Below are 10,336 nucleotides of genomic sequence, written 5' to 3'. Positions count from 1 at the left end.
TCTACTTTTGTACCCAAATAGCAAATCTTCAGGTTTTGCCTTCTCCCTTTCCTTTCCCCCACCGCCAGCAACCTCACCTATCATTGTTACTCTCCCATCTTTACCCCACTCCCAACAGAATACTTCCCAATCTTATTGCAGTGGCTCTCTGACAAGAATCTGCTTCCATGGCAACAGACCAACATCATGTTGTGATTTCACTGTGGGAAAGAGCAAGGAAATGTGGGGGAAATGCCAGATAAAGCCACCAGTTATGTGTCCCTTTGGCCCACCTTTGCTTTGGAAGGTGAGGGTCAAAGTACACATTACACCCAAACAGGCATCGCAAAGCTCCAACTTAATTCTTCATTGAGAAAAGCAGCTTTTGGAGGGGGTGGGGCAGCATGTTGTGTGGAAAACTGACAGGGTGAAGTGGTGCACGATCCTTTCCCCAATTATTTTGTTCTCATTGCACCTGCAATGAGAGAGAGATTTTACTTTCTTGGGCTCCTTGATCACTGCAGATGGTGACAGCAGTCACGAAATTAAAAGACGCCTGCTTCTTGGGAGAAAAGCAATGACAAACCTAGACAGCATCTTAAAAAGCAGAGACATCACCTTGCCGACAAAGGTCCGTATAGTTAAAGCTATGGTTTTCCCAGTAGTGATGTATGGAAGTGAGAGCTGGACCATAAAGAAGGCTGATCGCCGAAGAATTGATGCTTTTGAATTATGGTGCTGGAGGAGACTCTTGAGAGTCCCATGGACTGCAAGAAGATCAAACCTATCCATTCTTAAGGAAATCAGCCCTGAGTGCTCCCTGGAAGGACAGATCGTGAAGCTGAGGCTCCAATACTTTGGCCACCTCATGAGAAGAGAAGAATCCTTGGAAAAGACCCTGATGTTGGGAAAGATTGAGGGCACTAGGAGAAGGGGACGACAGAGGACAAGATGGTTGGACAGTGTTCTCGAAGCTACGAAGATGAGTTTGACCAAACTGCGGGAGGCAGTGCAAGACAGGAGTGCCTGGCGTGCTATGGTCCATGGGGTCACGAAGAGTCGGACACGACTAAACGACTAAACAACATCGCACCTGCTGTGAGTGTTTTAGGAATCCAGTTACATGTTGGGATCCTACAGGGTGGAAAGCAGCTTGGCCAGGGGATGGGTGAATCTGTCCATTTGGGTTTAACAGTTTCTCATGCTTCCAGTCTTAGGTTCAGTTCTTCATATTTCCACATCTGTTTGTGATTTCCTCCCTCCCCCTCATGAACATGCACCAGCATTTTACTGATTCTTGCAATTTGCACATTCTTGCAATCTGCACATTTTTGTGTGCGCTTTTGCCTAATACACGGTTTGTTTGTTTGTTTAAAAAAACACCTTTTCCAGGGCCGTCTTAAGCCCATCCAGCGCCCTGGCGCTAAGGTCCCTCCAGCGCCCCCCTCCAGAGCCTCTCCAAGGGCCCGGGAGTGCCAAGCGGACCGCGGCAGCAGCGGGAGGCCACCTCCGAGGACACCGCGCTGTGCCTCCTTCTCGTTTCCCCAGCGCTGGGTTACGTTCAGTCAAGCTTCGCCACCAGCACGTGCACCGCGGGACCATCAAGAGCTGCTTGGGCGCTGTGCGCGCACTGGTGGCGAAGCTTGACTAAGCGGAACCCAGCGCTGGGGAAATGAGAAGGAGGTGCAGTGCGGAGTCCTCAGAGAAGGAGAGAGACGCGGCGCAGCCTCTCAGCTAGTGAAGCGCAGTCCTGGCCAGATCGCCGGAACCCTGCGCTCACCTGGCGCCCTTCCAGCGCCTGGCGCCGTGGTTCTCTGTGCCACTAGCCTCTATGGCTAGGACGGGCCTGACCTTTTCCTAATATAATGTGTTTTGGCATGTTATTTCCATGAATATGTGTGGTTTTTGTACACGTTACTTGGCTTGAGAACTGCACTGCAAAATTTGGAGAAGAACTGTGAATTTTGAAGGATGGCTTGCATCTCATTTTGGGAAGTACTGATTTGGTAGGTTCACATTTTAAACCAGCCATCAAGTTTCTCTCACATACCCTAGTTTCAGCAGAATAATAGTAGCCAGGAGAAGGGTGAAACATTCCCTCCAAATCACTACTTCTCCATGCGAAAACAACCCTTCCTAATACTACTACACATTGGGACATTATGACATGCCCTGTGTAATGTGGTGTTTACCCCAAGAACCCACAGTTCTGTTATCCTAATTCAGAGGTTGCTGACCTGTGGCTCACCAGATGTTGTTGGACTCCAACTCCCAAAAACCCCAGTCACCATAGCCAATGGTCAGTGATGATGGGGTTTGGGGTCAGGCCCGGCTCTAGGTATAGTCCCAGTGGCGCGAGGCGCCAGGGCACCGGCCTGGCGGGGGGGGGGGTGCTGCACGGCGAAGCCGCACAGAAGCCGTGCTGTGCGCTGCGAGGGCGGGGGCGTCGGAGTGATCTCCGCGCCTCAGCGCCAGGGCGCCCAACCTGCTTGAGACGGCCCTGTTTGGGGTCCAGGAACATTGGGAGGGTGGGAGGCACGGGTTCCCTTGGGAGGTGGTGGACTCTCCTTCCTTGGAGGTTTTTAAGCAGATGTTGGGTGGCCATCTGTCATGGATGCTTTAGTTGAGATTCCTGCATTGCAGGGGTGGGGGTTGGACTTGATGGCTCTTGGGGTCCCTTCCACAATTCTGTGATTCTATGGTTCCTCTGTCCCTTCTCTAAAGCAATACTAATTTTATGTGCAAACAAACTCACCTCATTCCAGGGGATTTTTACTACACATTTTTGCCACCAACCACATTCCGTTATTCACAGCTTGCAAAGTGTCTACTCAGAATGGTGACCTCCATCCTGGCACTGCAGTACCAAGACAGATGTAATCACATCATGTTCTCTTTATTCTCACAACACAGTACATAATAACATTCATAAAAACGTGGAGAACTTTGAAGGTTTTATAGTATTTTTGCTGAGTATGTCTGATACTGGCAGCATGGCGGTGGGGGAACCAAACAGGATAGAAAAGGAAGTAAGGCAAAAAATAATTGCAGCTATTATTTTATCTTTTTTATTATTTTGTTTGGACAACAGCTCTCTTGGCCCTGCAGTTTAGCATCTCAGGATTTCTAGCCTGGCAGACCTTCTCTGCTAACGTCCAGAACAACCATTAACCATAAACTCCAGTACAGCTTTCTTAAAAAGAAAGTATGAGGCGTTTTCTTTTAAAGTAGTCTTTTTAGCACACAGTTTAATTGCCAGTGATTCCAGGTTTGGGAGTCCCTTGGATATTATGTCCTCAGGGGCCCTTTTCCTGATTAGTCTCATCATCTTCTCATCAATGTTTTTATTACTTATTTATTAATTAATATGCCACTTACTGCCAAAATAGACTTTTAAGCAGTTTACAAGGTGTAAAAGCCTGCGACGCAAACATTAAAATATATACAGCCATAATTAAAACACACAATAAGCCCATTATAATATCCATAATTAAGATATGCAATAAAACAAGCACTTTAAAACAACCATAGGCTCCAGTACAGCTTTCTTAAAAAGGAAGTATGAGGTGTTTTCTTTTAAAGTAGTCTTTTTAGCACACAGTTTTGGGAGTCCCTCGGATATTATGTCCTCAGGGGCCCTTTTCCTGATTAGTCTACTTTAAAAGAACCGTCTCCATTGGCATTGTTCATACTGGCTGAAGCTGGTGGAAGTTGGAGTCCAGCAACATCTGGAGGGCCATGGGTTCCCCATCCCTGCTTTACAGAAACTTCAGAATGGCAAGGGGGGGTTGCAGAAAGGGCCCAACCTCAGGCCACACAATGCAGGCCACAGACTGCTCAGTGGCCCAAGTTCTCCATCTACTCATCCAACCTCCTCACTCATTCAAAACAGTATGCAGAGTGAACAACTCAAAAGGCAGCATGCTGGGTATTAAGAGGGCTGACAAAAACTGGAGGAAATATCTTAAAAGAGGAAGCAATATTTACAACCAGGGAAAAAAAAATGGCTGGGAATTTAAGGGGTCTGGATTTTTTCCTTGGCTCTCCTTTTGTGACTTTGAGCGAGATCATCTCTCTAAGGAACTCCAAGGTACAAATGTGACATTACATCGTTATCAGATTTAATGCCCACTCTTCACCCTAAGGCCCCGAGGCAGGTTACAACCATTTTAAAAACAACATTAAAGCTGATTAAAACATTTCACAATCACAACAATGGGGTGGTTCCTAAAAGTATACCTATCAGGTGACAAAGGCCAGGGTGAAGAGGTGTATCTTGAAGCATTCACCGAAAACTGTATGGTATAGTGAAATTGTCAGACGCATCGCTGTAGGGGCTGCCACAGAAAATGGTCTCTCTTGGGCCACACACCCCTCAGCTTCTGAGGGTGCTGCACTACCGAAAAGACCCCTCCACTGATCTAACACCCAAGATGGTTTATAAGGAAGGAAGTAGTCTCTCAGATGCCACTACAGCCTTTGCAATTCTTATTAATTTCTTCAGAGGCCACATATCGTTTTTGCTGCTGAAGTGAATCCTATCACAATTGCTTGGTTATATTCATACATTTTGCCAGCCTCAGACAAACGTGCCAATGACAATATCCAAGAGACCCTGCGCCCCCAAAATCAACTGCATGAGCCCAGCCCTTGACCTACCTTCTGACACCACTCTGTGTTCTAGCACCACGAAACCAACCGGAAACTACCAGCAGGAAGGTCAGCAGGAAACAATGGAATGACCCTGAGGTCCTGCATTTCGACCGCACAAATAAGCTACTTTAAAATATCTATCAAAGATTCTAAACAGTAGAGGGCAGCAATGGTACATGATACAACTGTCTGTAGAACACCCTCTGTTTTAAAGTCTCAGGAATGTCTATGTGAGAAGGCTTCCAAAAAAGAAATTAGTTGTTTCAGCCTGAGCACCCTGTCACATGGATAGGCATATGAAGCAGATCAGGCACCTATTTTATCACTGTGTGGCATAGAGTCAGGCCCAAGCTTAACACAATGCTAAGCTAGGGAACGATTTGGCTTCACCCCCAGAGGTGTGCTCCATTGTCTCTCGAAACAGATGGATGCCACCTCCACCACATTCTCTAATGTTGTAAACATCCTACGAAAGAGGAGGATAGCTTTAGATTCCTAAATGTGGCAGGTACACTAAGGTAATCTGCAGCAGCTTTTGCTTTCAGAGACATTCAGGAATGTTTGTGGGTGAGGGTGTGCAAGTAAGGGGCATAGCAAGGGTATTGAGAAAGGGCTTGAAATGTGAATTTGGCTTCCAGGTCAAGGAAGATAGTTACAATCAGAGACTCATGGGAGATACAGCTAGTACTGTAGTACATACAGAGATAAGACGCCTTGACAATCTTGTGATAATATTTCAGGAGGAGGGGAAAATGTGAACATAATGCACCCCCCCCTGGTTTTAATGGATCTATGTGGGGTTGTTCGTTTGGTTGTAGGGTTGTAAGTTGCTTTGGTGTCCCTGAGCAAGAAAAAGTGAAGAATACATTTAATAAATAATAATAATAAATTTCTAACTAAGTGTGTAATATAGGAGTAGACAGTGGTGTGGTGCCCCCTAGATGTTATTAGACTGCACATCTAGAGGGCACTATAATGGCTACTCATGCTGTTGTATTGCTGTGTAGAAGCCAGTGAGGGTTTACGTCACACAAGATGTAGCAGCATTATACAGATGAAAGCATCAAGTTGCTAGTAGGATTTGATGCGGTTGCACATCAAAATAATGAAAATAATATCACACTGACAGGTCTCGGGCAGCTCTTTCTGAAGTCAGCCAGCCACAGAATGTGCAAGTACATTGTATTCCTTTCAGATAGTGATCAAACACCTTCATGAAAACCAGAGGAGGGAAAGCTCTCTTTTATAAATTGCAAACTGGCTCGTCAGTTGGTGCCTGAATTCATTATGAGGGCCTGCTATATGTTGCCCCAAACCCCTGGCCTACCTGGCAGCAAGTCAATATATCAAGCCCCACATCCAGGGTCAATCCGTGTGTCCAAAGTCCAAACCGAATCATAATCCTCCCCACAGAGCTCCTGGGACATCCAAGCTGAGGTGCTTCAACGTGGGCCGTTGAGCAGACACAGCACCTCAACTCTGCTTCCCTTTTGCCTGCTGATTGCCGCATCTGGGCTTGACGAGGCCTGTGACCTTCACCTGTTCCAAGCCTAATCTAGCTAAGGAATCACACACCTCCTCCCAGAGCTAATGAGTCTCACCTGGCCAGCAAGGGAGCTGGGCTGTGGGCCCTTGCCTGCCTCAGCTTCCCAGAGCATGGGTTGGCAAACTAAGGCCCGGGGTGTGTGTGCAGATCTGGCCCAATCGCCTTCTAAATCCGGCCCGCGGACGGTCCAGGAACCAGCATGTTTTTACATGAGCAGAAGGTGTCCTTTTATTTAAAATGCATCTCCTGGTTAATTGTGGGGCCTGCCCTGCCTGGTGTTTTTACATGAGTAGAATGTGTGCTTTTATTTAAGCTCTCTGGGTTATTTGTGGGGCATAAGAATTCGTTCATTTTTCCCACAACATATAGTCTGCCCCCCCCCACAAGGTCTGAGGGACAGTGCTGGAAAAGTTTGCTGACCCCTGTCCTAGAGCACCCCTCCCACTGCTCCCTACACCTCAGCGCCTGCCGTGTTCAAGGAGGCAGGGGCTCCTCTGCTTCTGGCGATGGGTCCTGCTGCTTTGGTTCCTGTGCATTGACCCTCAGCCCCTTGCCTTGCTCCATCACCCTGTGAGTACTTCCTTCCCCATCTCTTGCTTGCCCTTGTGTATCCTAGTCCCGGCCACATCCCTCGCCTCGATCCATTTCCTCCTCCCCGTCATCCTGCCGGTTTGTCACATATGTTGCCAAAAATGAGGATTCACCTCACCAAAAAAGAGGGGTGGGACAAAAGAGAGCAACAATTTGCATAAAGCTCAGCACATGACATGGGACCAGAGGGAGAAAAGTATTGGTGTAACTTGTATATGGTGTGTAAATGTAGAGTATGCTGTTTTGTGTGTGACAACTTTGCTTAAAACAGCCATGGTTTCAGGTTGGTGAGCTTGACCACACAGAAAGAGCAAGAGTTACAAGTTGAAGACCAACAGTTGAGTGGCAGGAATGCAGGAAACTGCCAGACCATTGGTCCATTCAGCTTAGCATTGCTTACAATGACTGGCCATGATCTCCAGGGTTTCGACTAGGGTCTCACCCAGACCTACGGTATCTGAAGATGCCAGGGATTGAATTTGGGACCTTCTGCATGCCAGGCACATGCTTCATCACTGTCCCCAGATGATGAAAATAATTACAATTCATACTTTTGCCACTTGATATTTCTGTCTTTGAAGTGGATCATTCCAATTCTTTAAAAAACAAAAACAAAAACTAGGGAACTGCAGGTGGGAGGCATCTACAGGAAGTGAGAGGAACTTACTCCAGCCCATTGAAAAACTAGTTAACTGCAACCATTGCAAAAGCCATCCCTTCTGCATATAAAGGAAGTACTCTGTACCACTCAGGTTTGGCCCCTCACCATAACTACATATGGAAAAAGTGAATTTATATGAGGTGGTGGTGGAATCATTGCCATCTCTGACTGGCAGTGGTTTTCCAGGGTCTCAGTCTTTTCACATCACCTACTTCACCTTTTACAGCCCAAGGGACACATTGCTTGGTGGACAACCTTCTAGTGGCCACCTAGCAGCACTGAGGCCAAAATGAGCTAAGTAACGGACATAACTCTGATTTTTGCAGATTAAAGCATGCGAAAAGTCAGAGGTTTCTCCATACATACACCCAGCTCTCCATCCTGCAAGCAAGAGGAAGTACCACTGTCCAAGGACACATTCCAGGCAGACAAAAGCACTTCAAGAGGGTGCAGAGCAGGGCCAATAAGGGAGGGTAGCCAGGGGAGGGTGGCATAGCCTGAAGGACCTGATTTGGCCCCTGGGCCTGAGGTACCCCACCCCAACTTTACATCATCGTCATTGTTTTTAAAGAAAAACTGGTGGTGCCTGGGGCAGAGGGTTTGCTTTGCCCCTGAGCCATGGCACCCCTGTAGACTTTGCCCCTGTCAGGAGGTGCTCAGGAAGGTGGCAGACAGTGAATAAAGCTGCACTCTGGAGATCAGTTTCTCTCAAAAAGGTGCTTGTAAAACAAAGCAGGTGTGTGAGTTCCTTCTCACCCCCCTTCCCCAAAGCGTAGTCTCCAGGTTCATCCACAGTGGGAGAGTGAGTGAGAAAAGGGTTCACCGATAGTTCAGGCCACTAGGCTGCCGCATAATTTTAAAATTTAAATTCCTCAGTGAGATGTAACTCGCAAGTAAATGACAAACATAATTTCATGCACCGTTCACCAAAAGGCTCATGAAACTGTAGGTTCTCCCCCTAAAGAATGTAAACACCGCATGTGTCACAACTAAACAGAGTGCAATTCCAGACCGATGCAACATGGGCTCACTCGTTTGTTGGTAATGCTTTTAACCCTGAAGTATTATTTCACTTCACCTTCTTCAGAGTCCAGGTGGCAAAGGCATGTCGTGCATCATTTCCCACAATGCTTTCCCTAGTATCTAGCTCCCTGGGAGTTCACACCAGGGTTTCACCCAGCCCCATCTGGGATTGAACCTAGGACCTTCTGCATACAAAGCAGTTGCACATCCCTTCCCCAAATGAAGGAAAGGACCTCTATTCATGCTCTTGCCTTTTTTGATACTTCTGTCTTTTTATTGGCTCATTCTGAGTCCTTTTTTAAGCCAGGGAATTGTGGATGAGAGATGTCTGCAGAAAGCTAGAAGAAATTACTCCAGCCTACTGCAAATACCAGTTAGTTGTACACTATTAACCTGTTCCAGCTGCATTTAAGACTTCCAATAAATGGTAGTAAGAAGTGCTATGATCATGTATGCAGGTCATGTCATGTCTGGCCACAACGTCATCCCTTCTCTCTTGCTTTCCATTTAAGGCTAAGGCAGCTCCTCACGTTTAGTGAGCCCAAGAGCCACATTTTGCAATATTGGCAGCAGCAGGATTAATATGCAGTTCTAGGTTTCAGAGGACAGCTCTGATAGGGAAAAGACAGTTGTGGTCAAAATGTAGATATTATTTCATGAAAACTTCAAAAAAAATATACTACTCTGAAACCCCAACTTCATGCCTATATTAATCATAAAAATCAGAACAGAGCAGTTATTTAGAGGACCAGTTATGATTTCATACACTGCAGTAAAGCTACATTTAGCAACTGTCACTGGCATATAGATTTACCTTACTTCCTTGACAGTGTGTCTGATAACAATTTGTAAAAGACTTCCCAGGGATAATTGACTATCCATCTGCTTGCCTCTTCCCATTGACCAAGTGCACGGTGGGAGCTTTCCCCATCTCTTCGTTCCATTATGACTAGGTAATTAGGTAGGGTTTTCTCCTGGCTGATTGGAGATTGGGCCAAACTCTGGGGTAAAGGGCAGGGAATATGGGTGTATGTAGCCCATGATGAATCCCCATGACCCATATTTGCAGTCTAGAGCAGTGGTTCCCAACAGGTGGTCCAGGGACCCCCAGGGGTCCGCGAGCTATGCCAGAGGGGTCCTCAAGATCCTATTAGAATAAAAAATATATTAAATATATTTTGTATGATAACAGATTTTTTGTTTTGGCCACTTCCTGCATGAGCAGAGTCTAGCGCAAAACTAGAATTAGATAGAGGCAGTAGTTCTGCTGTATGCCGCAAGGACTACAAGAAACTTGGAGATAAGGCAATGAAAAAGATCCTTCCATTTGCAACCACATATCGGTGTGAGCAAGCATTTTCTTCCATGTGTTTCATGAAAAACAAATATAGGAATTGGCTCGACATGCGGTCGGATTTCAGAGTGAAAGTTTCAAGTTTGGAACCTAATATTTCAGAAATAATGGACTCAAAGGACAGATTTAACTCATCTCATTAAGAACCGGAAATTAAAACTAACTGTATACTGATGGAGTACTCTGTTGTAACTGTAAAAAACGTATAAATATAAAATATAAAAAGACTCTTAATTTGGCTCTCACTTTTTAATTTTAGGATTAGGAATTAATGGGGGTCCTTGTCACAATAGCGGCTCGATGAGGGGTCCTCGAGAAAATTTTGTTGGGAACCCCTGGTCTAGAGCATGAGTAGGCAAACTAAGGCCCGGGGGCTGGATCCGGCCCAATTGCCTTCTAAATCTGGTCAGCGGAAGGTCCGGGAATCAGTGTGTTTTTACATGAGCAGAATGTGTGTTTTTATTTAAAATGCATCTCTGGGTTATTTGTGGGGCATTGGAATTCTTTCATCCCCCCAAAAAAATATAGT

The sequence above is a fragment of the Zootoca vivipara genome, chromosome 9, assembly GCF_965207765.1.
Source record: "Zootoca vivipara chromosome 9, rZooViv2.hap1.1, whole genome shotgun sequence".
In the NCBI taxonomy this organism is placed as follows: Eukaryota; Metazoa; Chordata; class Lepidosauria; order Squamata; family Lacertidae; genus Zootoca; species Zootoca vivipara.
The sequence above is the reverse complement of the archived record's forward strand: the minus strand, read 5'-3'. Positions refer to the sequence as shown.